Consider the following 7509-nt stretch of genomic DNA (forward strand, 5'->3'; position numbering starts at 1 on the left):
GATTTACCATGACTTATTCCCACTATAAAACCGTTAATTTCTGCAATATCACTATTAAGTTAATACATTTCACTTTGAGAATACTAAAATTAATATCATGTTTTCTAAAGAAAAAAAATCTTTTTAATCAAAGCGCATACTTTCATATTAAAGTAAACTACTGCTCAAAGAACAGTAATCATTAACATTACTCATATGTGAGCGTTAAAACAAATATCTCTTTGACAGGTTGTGAAAAATAAATCCGGGTATATCTTTGTGAATGTAATTACCACGATTTGCAACTAGTCAAACAATATAAAGTTATTCTTACGGATTAAATAATGTTTTTCCTTAAAAACGCATCGTTATTTGCGTTTACCGTCCTCCTGTTAATCTTATTTTTAGAGACTATTAAGGAGCGAAAATCGATTTTCTAAATCAAATTCCGGCATTTTCACACTTCCTCAATGAAGTTCACAGAATTCAGTTTGAGAAGACAAATTACTTGTATGTTTATTATCAGTAAAAATAATTTGCATCAAAATGCATAAGGTTCAAATAAAAATAAATTGCAACTCAAAGAATACAAATCATCTACATTACTCACTCCTATGTCAGTATTAAAACGAACAGCTCTTAGACAAATCTGTGCAAAATAACACTAAGTGTTTCTTTATGACTGTAATTACCTCAATTTACAACTAGCCCACCAGAAAAGTTATTCTTAAAGACTAAATTATAATTTACCTTAAAAATGCACCATTGCATAACTGCGTATACAATCCTCCTACTAATCTTTTTAACGAATATGGAAAGTAGATCGATTTTTGAAGAATCTTCTAATTCCAGCATTGTCTACAATTCAGGATCGTTTTCTGTAAGACATATACAATTCCTTTAAAATTTACATAACAATTCCTAATAAAATTGATACAATTCCTTTTAAGAATTCTAAAAAAAGTATGCTTTTTGCGAGTAAAAATTATGTTCATCAAAATGAAAAAGTTTCAAATTAAAATAAATTATTGCTTTATCATCATTGCTCATAACTCATACAAAAGTGCTCGAACGAACACCTCTTTGACAGATTGGTGTTTCTTTATGAATGTAATTACCTCAATTTACATCTAGCTCACCAGAAAAGTTATTCTTATAGACTAAATAATAATTTACCTTAAATAGGCACCGTTGCATTACTGCTTAAACCGCCATCCTACTAACCTTTTTAATGAATATTATAGGGTGTAGATCGATTTTTAAAGAATCTTCTAATTCCAGCATTGTCTGCAATTCACTATCGTCTGCTATAAAACATATACTTTCAACCTTGGCCAAAGAATACGTGTTCGCCAAGCTTTCAACAATGTATAAATAAAATTGATACAATTTCGTTTAAGAATACTAAAAAAAAAATTATTTTTGTGAACAGAAATTATTTTTATCAAGATGAAAAATTTTCGAATTAAAGCAAATTATTGCTTTATCACCATTACTCATAACTCATTACTCATACAAGAGAGCTCGAACGAACACCTCTTTTGACAGATTGTGCAAAATAACACCGGGTGTTTCTTTATGAATGTAATTATCTCAATTTACAGCTAGCCCACCAGTAAAGTTATTCTTAAAGACTAAATAATCTTTTACCTTAAAGAGGCACCGTTGCATAACTGCGTATACTGTCCTCCTACTAATCCTTTTAAAGAATATTATAGAGCGGAGGTCGATTTTTGAAGAATTTTCTAATTCCGGCATTGTCTACGATTCAGGAAACAACGCCTTGACCGTGGACTGCTTTGTTGATTCTTTTGTTCTTTTACCTTGAGTAGGCTTAAGACGACATCGAGAGAACGCCAAGACCTTGGCACCCTGTAAATAATGAGCCATCCCTTAAGTTCCAAGATGCGTAATCAGTGAGAGGGTGTGTTGAATTTGTTCACTTTCCCTTTTTTTTCATCCTCGCTTGGAACATTCACCTTTAAATGACTCATCTTCAAATTACGTGAGTTTGGAATCCTTTTGGATGGATTGGATCGGTCGAATCGTCTGCTAAATTAGATAATTGAATCCGATTGTTGCCGTTGAGGCCTAACAGAATTTTTTTTTTCTTCCTGTGGAATGTTCGAATATTTTTTCAGAATGTAAGTGTTTCGTCATAAAATTTATTTTTAAAGGATTGGCATGTGATTTATGACGCTCGAACTTAACGCGAAATCGCTTAAAATGGTGGATTATTTCATGAACATTTAAGTATTGCAGCAGTGATTCATTTAATTTATTACCTCTAATTTGATTTTTAAATGCCTATTTATTTTGAGTGATGCTTAATTTTTTTTGATGGTCTTAAATTTGCTTGTTGCAATAGTTTCAATTTTGAAAAGAAATATTTTTTTGTAACTATATTTTATTAGGTTTTTAATTTTGTGAGTAATGCTTAAAATTTTTTTAAATGATTCTAACTATATTTTCTGTAATGGCTTCAAAGGTTTAAAAAAAGGTTTTTTTTCTATCAACTCTTTTGAAGATTATGCTTACTAAAATAGTTGTTGCCCACTAATGTCAGCAGAGAGCTACAAGAATTTCTTAAAGTACAATTAACGGGGGGAAAAACCATAGCAGAAGACTGTTTACAGATTTTAAAAATGTTTTAATATGAACAAAATTATTTAGTATGGACTTTCATAAATTTGAGGTGTTTAAATGATGAAACATATACTTCAACCCTAGTACCAATTTTATATATATCTGTATACTTAACTCAATCTTGATACAATATGTAATGTTAAAAAGTTAAGACAAAACAAAAAACTTTTTAAAATACCCTATTTGAAAAATTGAAAAAGATTTAAAAAAAATTTTTTTGTTTAGTCGGTAAACTTAAGATGAAAAACGTATTATAACAAAATGAATACATAACTTTTATATACCAATCTTAACTCAATTTTGCATACAAAAATTATTTTATCTTTTTAAGTATGTTTGTGATAAAAGACATTGAAAAGATGTTTTACATTATAATTAATTCAAACTTTCATCATTGTTTTAATCAATATTTTTCTGTTTTACTTCGTATTTCACAGAGTATATTACGTCCTGTCTTTTCGATGGCTCTCTTAGAAAAAGTATGTGTAAATTCCGGCTCTGCAAATCTCATAAGTTTTTTTATACTTCACCTAAGTCGATTTCTTGAAGTAAAATCCTTATTCTGTCCATTTTCGATGAAATTCGGATTTTGATTTATCTTGATTCCGGTCTTGAGTTTACAGGCCTTATTGCCGTAATTCTACGGAAAAAAATCAATTCAAAAAAATAAATAAAATAAATAAGTAAAATAATATAAAATAAAATGAAATATACTCTTTGACATTTAAATAAGATAAAAAATTATTTTTACCGAATTATTAAAATAAAATCAAAATGCACCCCACATCTTAAAAAAAAAATCACTTTCACTTAATATTTCATCCCCAAAATTCTCAAAGCAAGGAAATAACAATATTGTGTCAAGTATCAATAGAAAGAGAGAGACAAATGAATCTGGATAAAATATAATCTAATCGTTTGTATTGATGTAAACAAGGACAATAACTGGCCGTGAATAATAAACAGGATACTGAGCAATGCGTGTCTCTTTTGTTTGAATTTACGGATACATAAATGTGAAAGTTACATTGACACAGAATATTAATGAAACCGTTATTTGACTTCCCTGGCATTTCCGGTGATTTTTTTTTTGAACGACAATTAATGGCAATTTTTTTTTTCAATGTCTCTGTCGTTGGAGTGGAAAGAATTAATTCATTTCATTTGTCAAATACAGAAAGAAGGGAAAAAAATATGAGTAAATAGCACGCAGCATAAACATAAAAACTGGGATTGCTTAACTTTTTTTCGGCAGCGATCCAAAATCAATAGCCAATTCAGCTTTGGCGTTCCGGGATGCATTCCGGGAATTATTTATTAAATAACCATTATTATATAAAATTTAGAATGGCCCATCAGCAGATGGGTTATTTATTAAATAAAAACTGCTGGGCTAATTTTATATTTTATAACCGTCGTTGAACAGCCGACCCAATTTTATGGGTTTAGGACTACTAATGTTCAACTCCGTAGCTTTGTCATTTTGAACCCAATCCAGAAGACAAGGAAACTTCTGGATCGAGTATTGGGAGAAATTTGCCTTGGGGGAGGACTTTTTTTTAAGGTTATGGGTAAACCCGCATTTGTGTTACATGGAGAGGAAGACCACGAGTACCTCCCACGGTTAGCCTGACGGCAAGGAGGCTCTAACCCATGATCCGTCTACCACTGAGGATGTTTCACGTCAGCACTGTGGTCGGTGCAAGCCGGATGCGGAATTCGTATCGACTGGGATTCGAACCCGGTTCTCCTCTTTGGAAGGCGAACGCTCTATCCTCTGAGCCATCGCTGCTCGGCGGGGCTAATTTTAAATTTTTCAAACAAATTCAAACGATGGGCAAGTCTCTTCGCCCTCGTTATGACCGAGTTTGACTGCATGCATTATACAATACCCAAGTTATGGCTCAAGCGGTGCGTGAGGAAGTAGTAGTATAGCACTTTCTTGTGGAGCATTAGGATGAGCTTTCTATCTTATCTTACGAAAGAGATGGAAATTATTTTCATACAAAAAATGGTTTGTATTCGAATATAAATTTATTTAAATTAGTGCTAAAATTCAATGCATAAAGAGCTTTGACAGTATAGCGGACATTTTTTGAAAATAGTTAAAATTGAAATCAAAGTACTTCGACCAGTACAAAGCAACAGCTCTACTATAAAATAAAAAAATTTGGTTAATATATTGTTTAAAATTAAGGTGTGAAAGGAAGTTGTGAGAGAATCGAAGGAGGGGTTGAAGAATTCGAATATTCAAATACAGTTGCGCCTAGCATTCATCTTGATCACCATTAACGTTTATATGTAGTACAAGATAATTTTGAAAGGTTACCAAGCGGGTCATCAAAGATGGTTTTTAATCGTTATTAATAATATACATTAAGTAATTAGTAATACACCAAGGAACAACTTTAAACGATAATCGTTATTAGATAATGATTATTACTTAAAATACAGAAAAATATTGGTTAAAATGGGTTAAGCCGAAGGATTATCTATAAATTAAATTTTCTGAATGAAAGAAGCTATCTCTTGGGTGAGGAATGTTTTAGTAAAATTACATTTTCGCGCATTTTTACATATTGAACACGAAAAGTGTTCTAAATTTAAAATTTAAGCAAAATAAAAATTGATCACCGAAATTTTATTTTCCTAGAAGCTTTTCCGAACCACTTTAAAAGCTTTGATAATCTGCTATCACTACCCTCAATGTATATTTTTGGAAAACAAAGTAAATAAAGACTTAGAATATTTTGGAGGGAGGGAGTAAAAAAATAACAATTTCTTTTCTTTATCCTTTCTTTCTTTTCAATTTATGTTCCATACATTGTTTGCTTCTATTTTCTTCATAAATACACTATTTTAATTGGGCCAGTTTCCTTCATAAATAAACAAAAATTAAAAAATACTCTACTAGTATTACATTATATAAAATTAGCATGTTAAAATAAAATAAATTTAATGCGATGGGCACTTGGATTTGATTATATCAGCCTGCAACGACTCAAAAAATGATTAAATATAAAAAGTTCAAGATCTTTGTGTCAAATAGTGGAGGGTTTTTTCTAAATTTTAGTGAATAAATATTTATATTAATTCAAGGAAGAAAAAAAAAAGAAGTAAGGAAAAATGTAAAGAATAAAATTTTAAACTCCCGTCTGATATTTAGTGCTGCCATCTGTTGGTAAATTTGAGAACACATTAGTTAAGCGAACACAATTTCTCTTTCAATTAATGTAAAAATACTAATACATTGTTACAAAATATCTGAAGCAAGAATGTCCATTGGAGTCTCATTTAAATATTTTAAAATAGGTAAACAAAAAATCATCGAAATGTTAAGCGCAATAATTTTCTGTACTCTTCAATCGTTAAACATATTTTTTTCTTGTTAATTTGAACTCCTTTTTGTTAAAAGGCAGCACCAAAAAAAAAAAAAAAAAAAAAAAAAAAAAGTAACGAAAAAACTGATCGGTTTACGGAACGAACATCCCCGATAAGTGGCCAAGCTAAACTCAAAATTTTAAAATCAAACTCTTCAGTTTATTAGGGGAAATTAAATTATTTTTATAACTATGGATAAGAACAGGAAGTTAACTGACGAAACTTAAATTTAAAAATTATGCCTATTACAGCGCCATCTCTACGTAGAAAGAAGCATAGATCTTAAGCGAGATATAATTAAATAGTTGATTTTCAAAGATTCAAAAATCCCTGAAACGTTGCTTTATTTTTCTTTATTCTTTCAACTGTCTTTTAGCTTTTACTTGAGATGTGAAAAATTTTCTCTTACAAGCATTGCTCTTGTTAAATTATTAATTTTACAAAAAAATGCAATTTAAATTTTCAAAATATGACTTGTATTAACGATATCTTGTTTACTAAAAATAAAAAAATTGCTCACATTTAATTATTGTATTTGTAACGAATACTTTTGTCCAGCATCCTTATAATTTCTTTTTTTATGCCATAGAGAAAATTAACAAAAGATCCGTAAACCTTTTAGAGAGATCGAAATTAAATGAAGACAACAATGATAAAAAAATTTATAATAATAATAATAAAAAAACTATAATAAAAGCCTTAACTGTAACAATTATTGAATTGGAATAATAAAAAACTTTAACTATTACTTTTTATTGATAAGTATTTCTAAGGGAGAAATTTCCCAATTATTCTAAATTTGGAGCAAAAATTAAAAAAAAAAATTTTTTTTCATCAATTGAAAACTTATAACATGTAAAATAATGTATTAAAATGATATTCAATTGTTAAAATTTTTGGTGTAACATTAATGATCGGATTTCTATTAGTTTTTATGTTACTGTTAATTGTTTTGGTCTAATGAACCAAGCTGAAATTAGGAAACGAAAAATAGTTTACTTCAACTTCCAAGATTCTAAAAACAATTGGATTTATAAATAAACTAAAACTGAAGTGTATTTAAAAAAATTTAGAAAAGAGTTAGTTACATTCAGATTTTGAGTTAAAGATATCTCACCTCGCCAAGATTCTAAAAATGGATTCTGAGTTAGTTTTCTTCGTTCTTCTAAAACTGACGCCAAAATAAGAATTACAGATAAGAAATCAGCGAGGAAGAAAAAATAAACTACGAGAATTCCTACGCTTTTCCGCCTTTCGATACATTTATTATGCCTTCTCTTCTTGGTACAGTTTACGAATGCGAAATTAGATCATATAAATTTATAGAAAGAGGGCATAGCATTAGATATATCTACTTCATTCAATATATATTTGATTTCGATTAAAGAAAAGAGAAAACTGAAACAGATTAGATAATCAACTATTATTAAAAATCATAAAATATTTTTAAAATGTTAAATATATATTTCCATTTTTCTAAAATATATATATTTTTTTTTAACA

The 7509-nt window shown here is 29.2% G+C and overlaps 1 long non-coding RNA gene across 1 annotated transcript; it reads right to left on the reverse strand.

The window, feature by feature from the left end:
• Positions 1 to 729: 729 nt before the first annotated feature.
• On the reverse strand, positions 730 to 7262 carry LOC122269186 (uncharacterized). The gene is made up of 3 exons (XR_015434781.1): positions 7124 to 7262; positions 3156 to 3265; positions 730 to 857 (listed from the first exon to the last, which is right to left on the reverse strand). It is a non-coding gene; the product is annotated as an uncharacterized LOC122269186 (long non-coding RNA).
• Positions 7263 to 7509: the final 247 nt, after the last annotated feature.

The sequence above is a fragment of the Parasteatoda tepidariorum genome, chromosome 6, assembly GCF_982258835.1.
Source record: "Parasteatoda tepidariorum strain Cologne lab strain chromosome 6, Ptep-v5.0, whole genome shotgun sequence".
Classification (NCBI taxonomy): domain Eukaryota; kingdom Metazoa; phylum Arthropoda; class Arachnida; order Araneae; family Theridiidae; genus Parasteatoda; species Parasteatoda tepidariorum.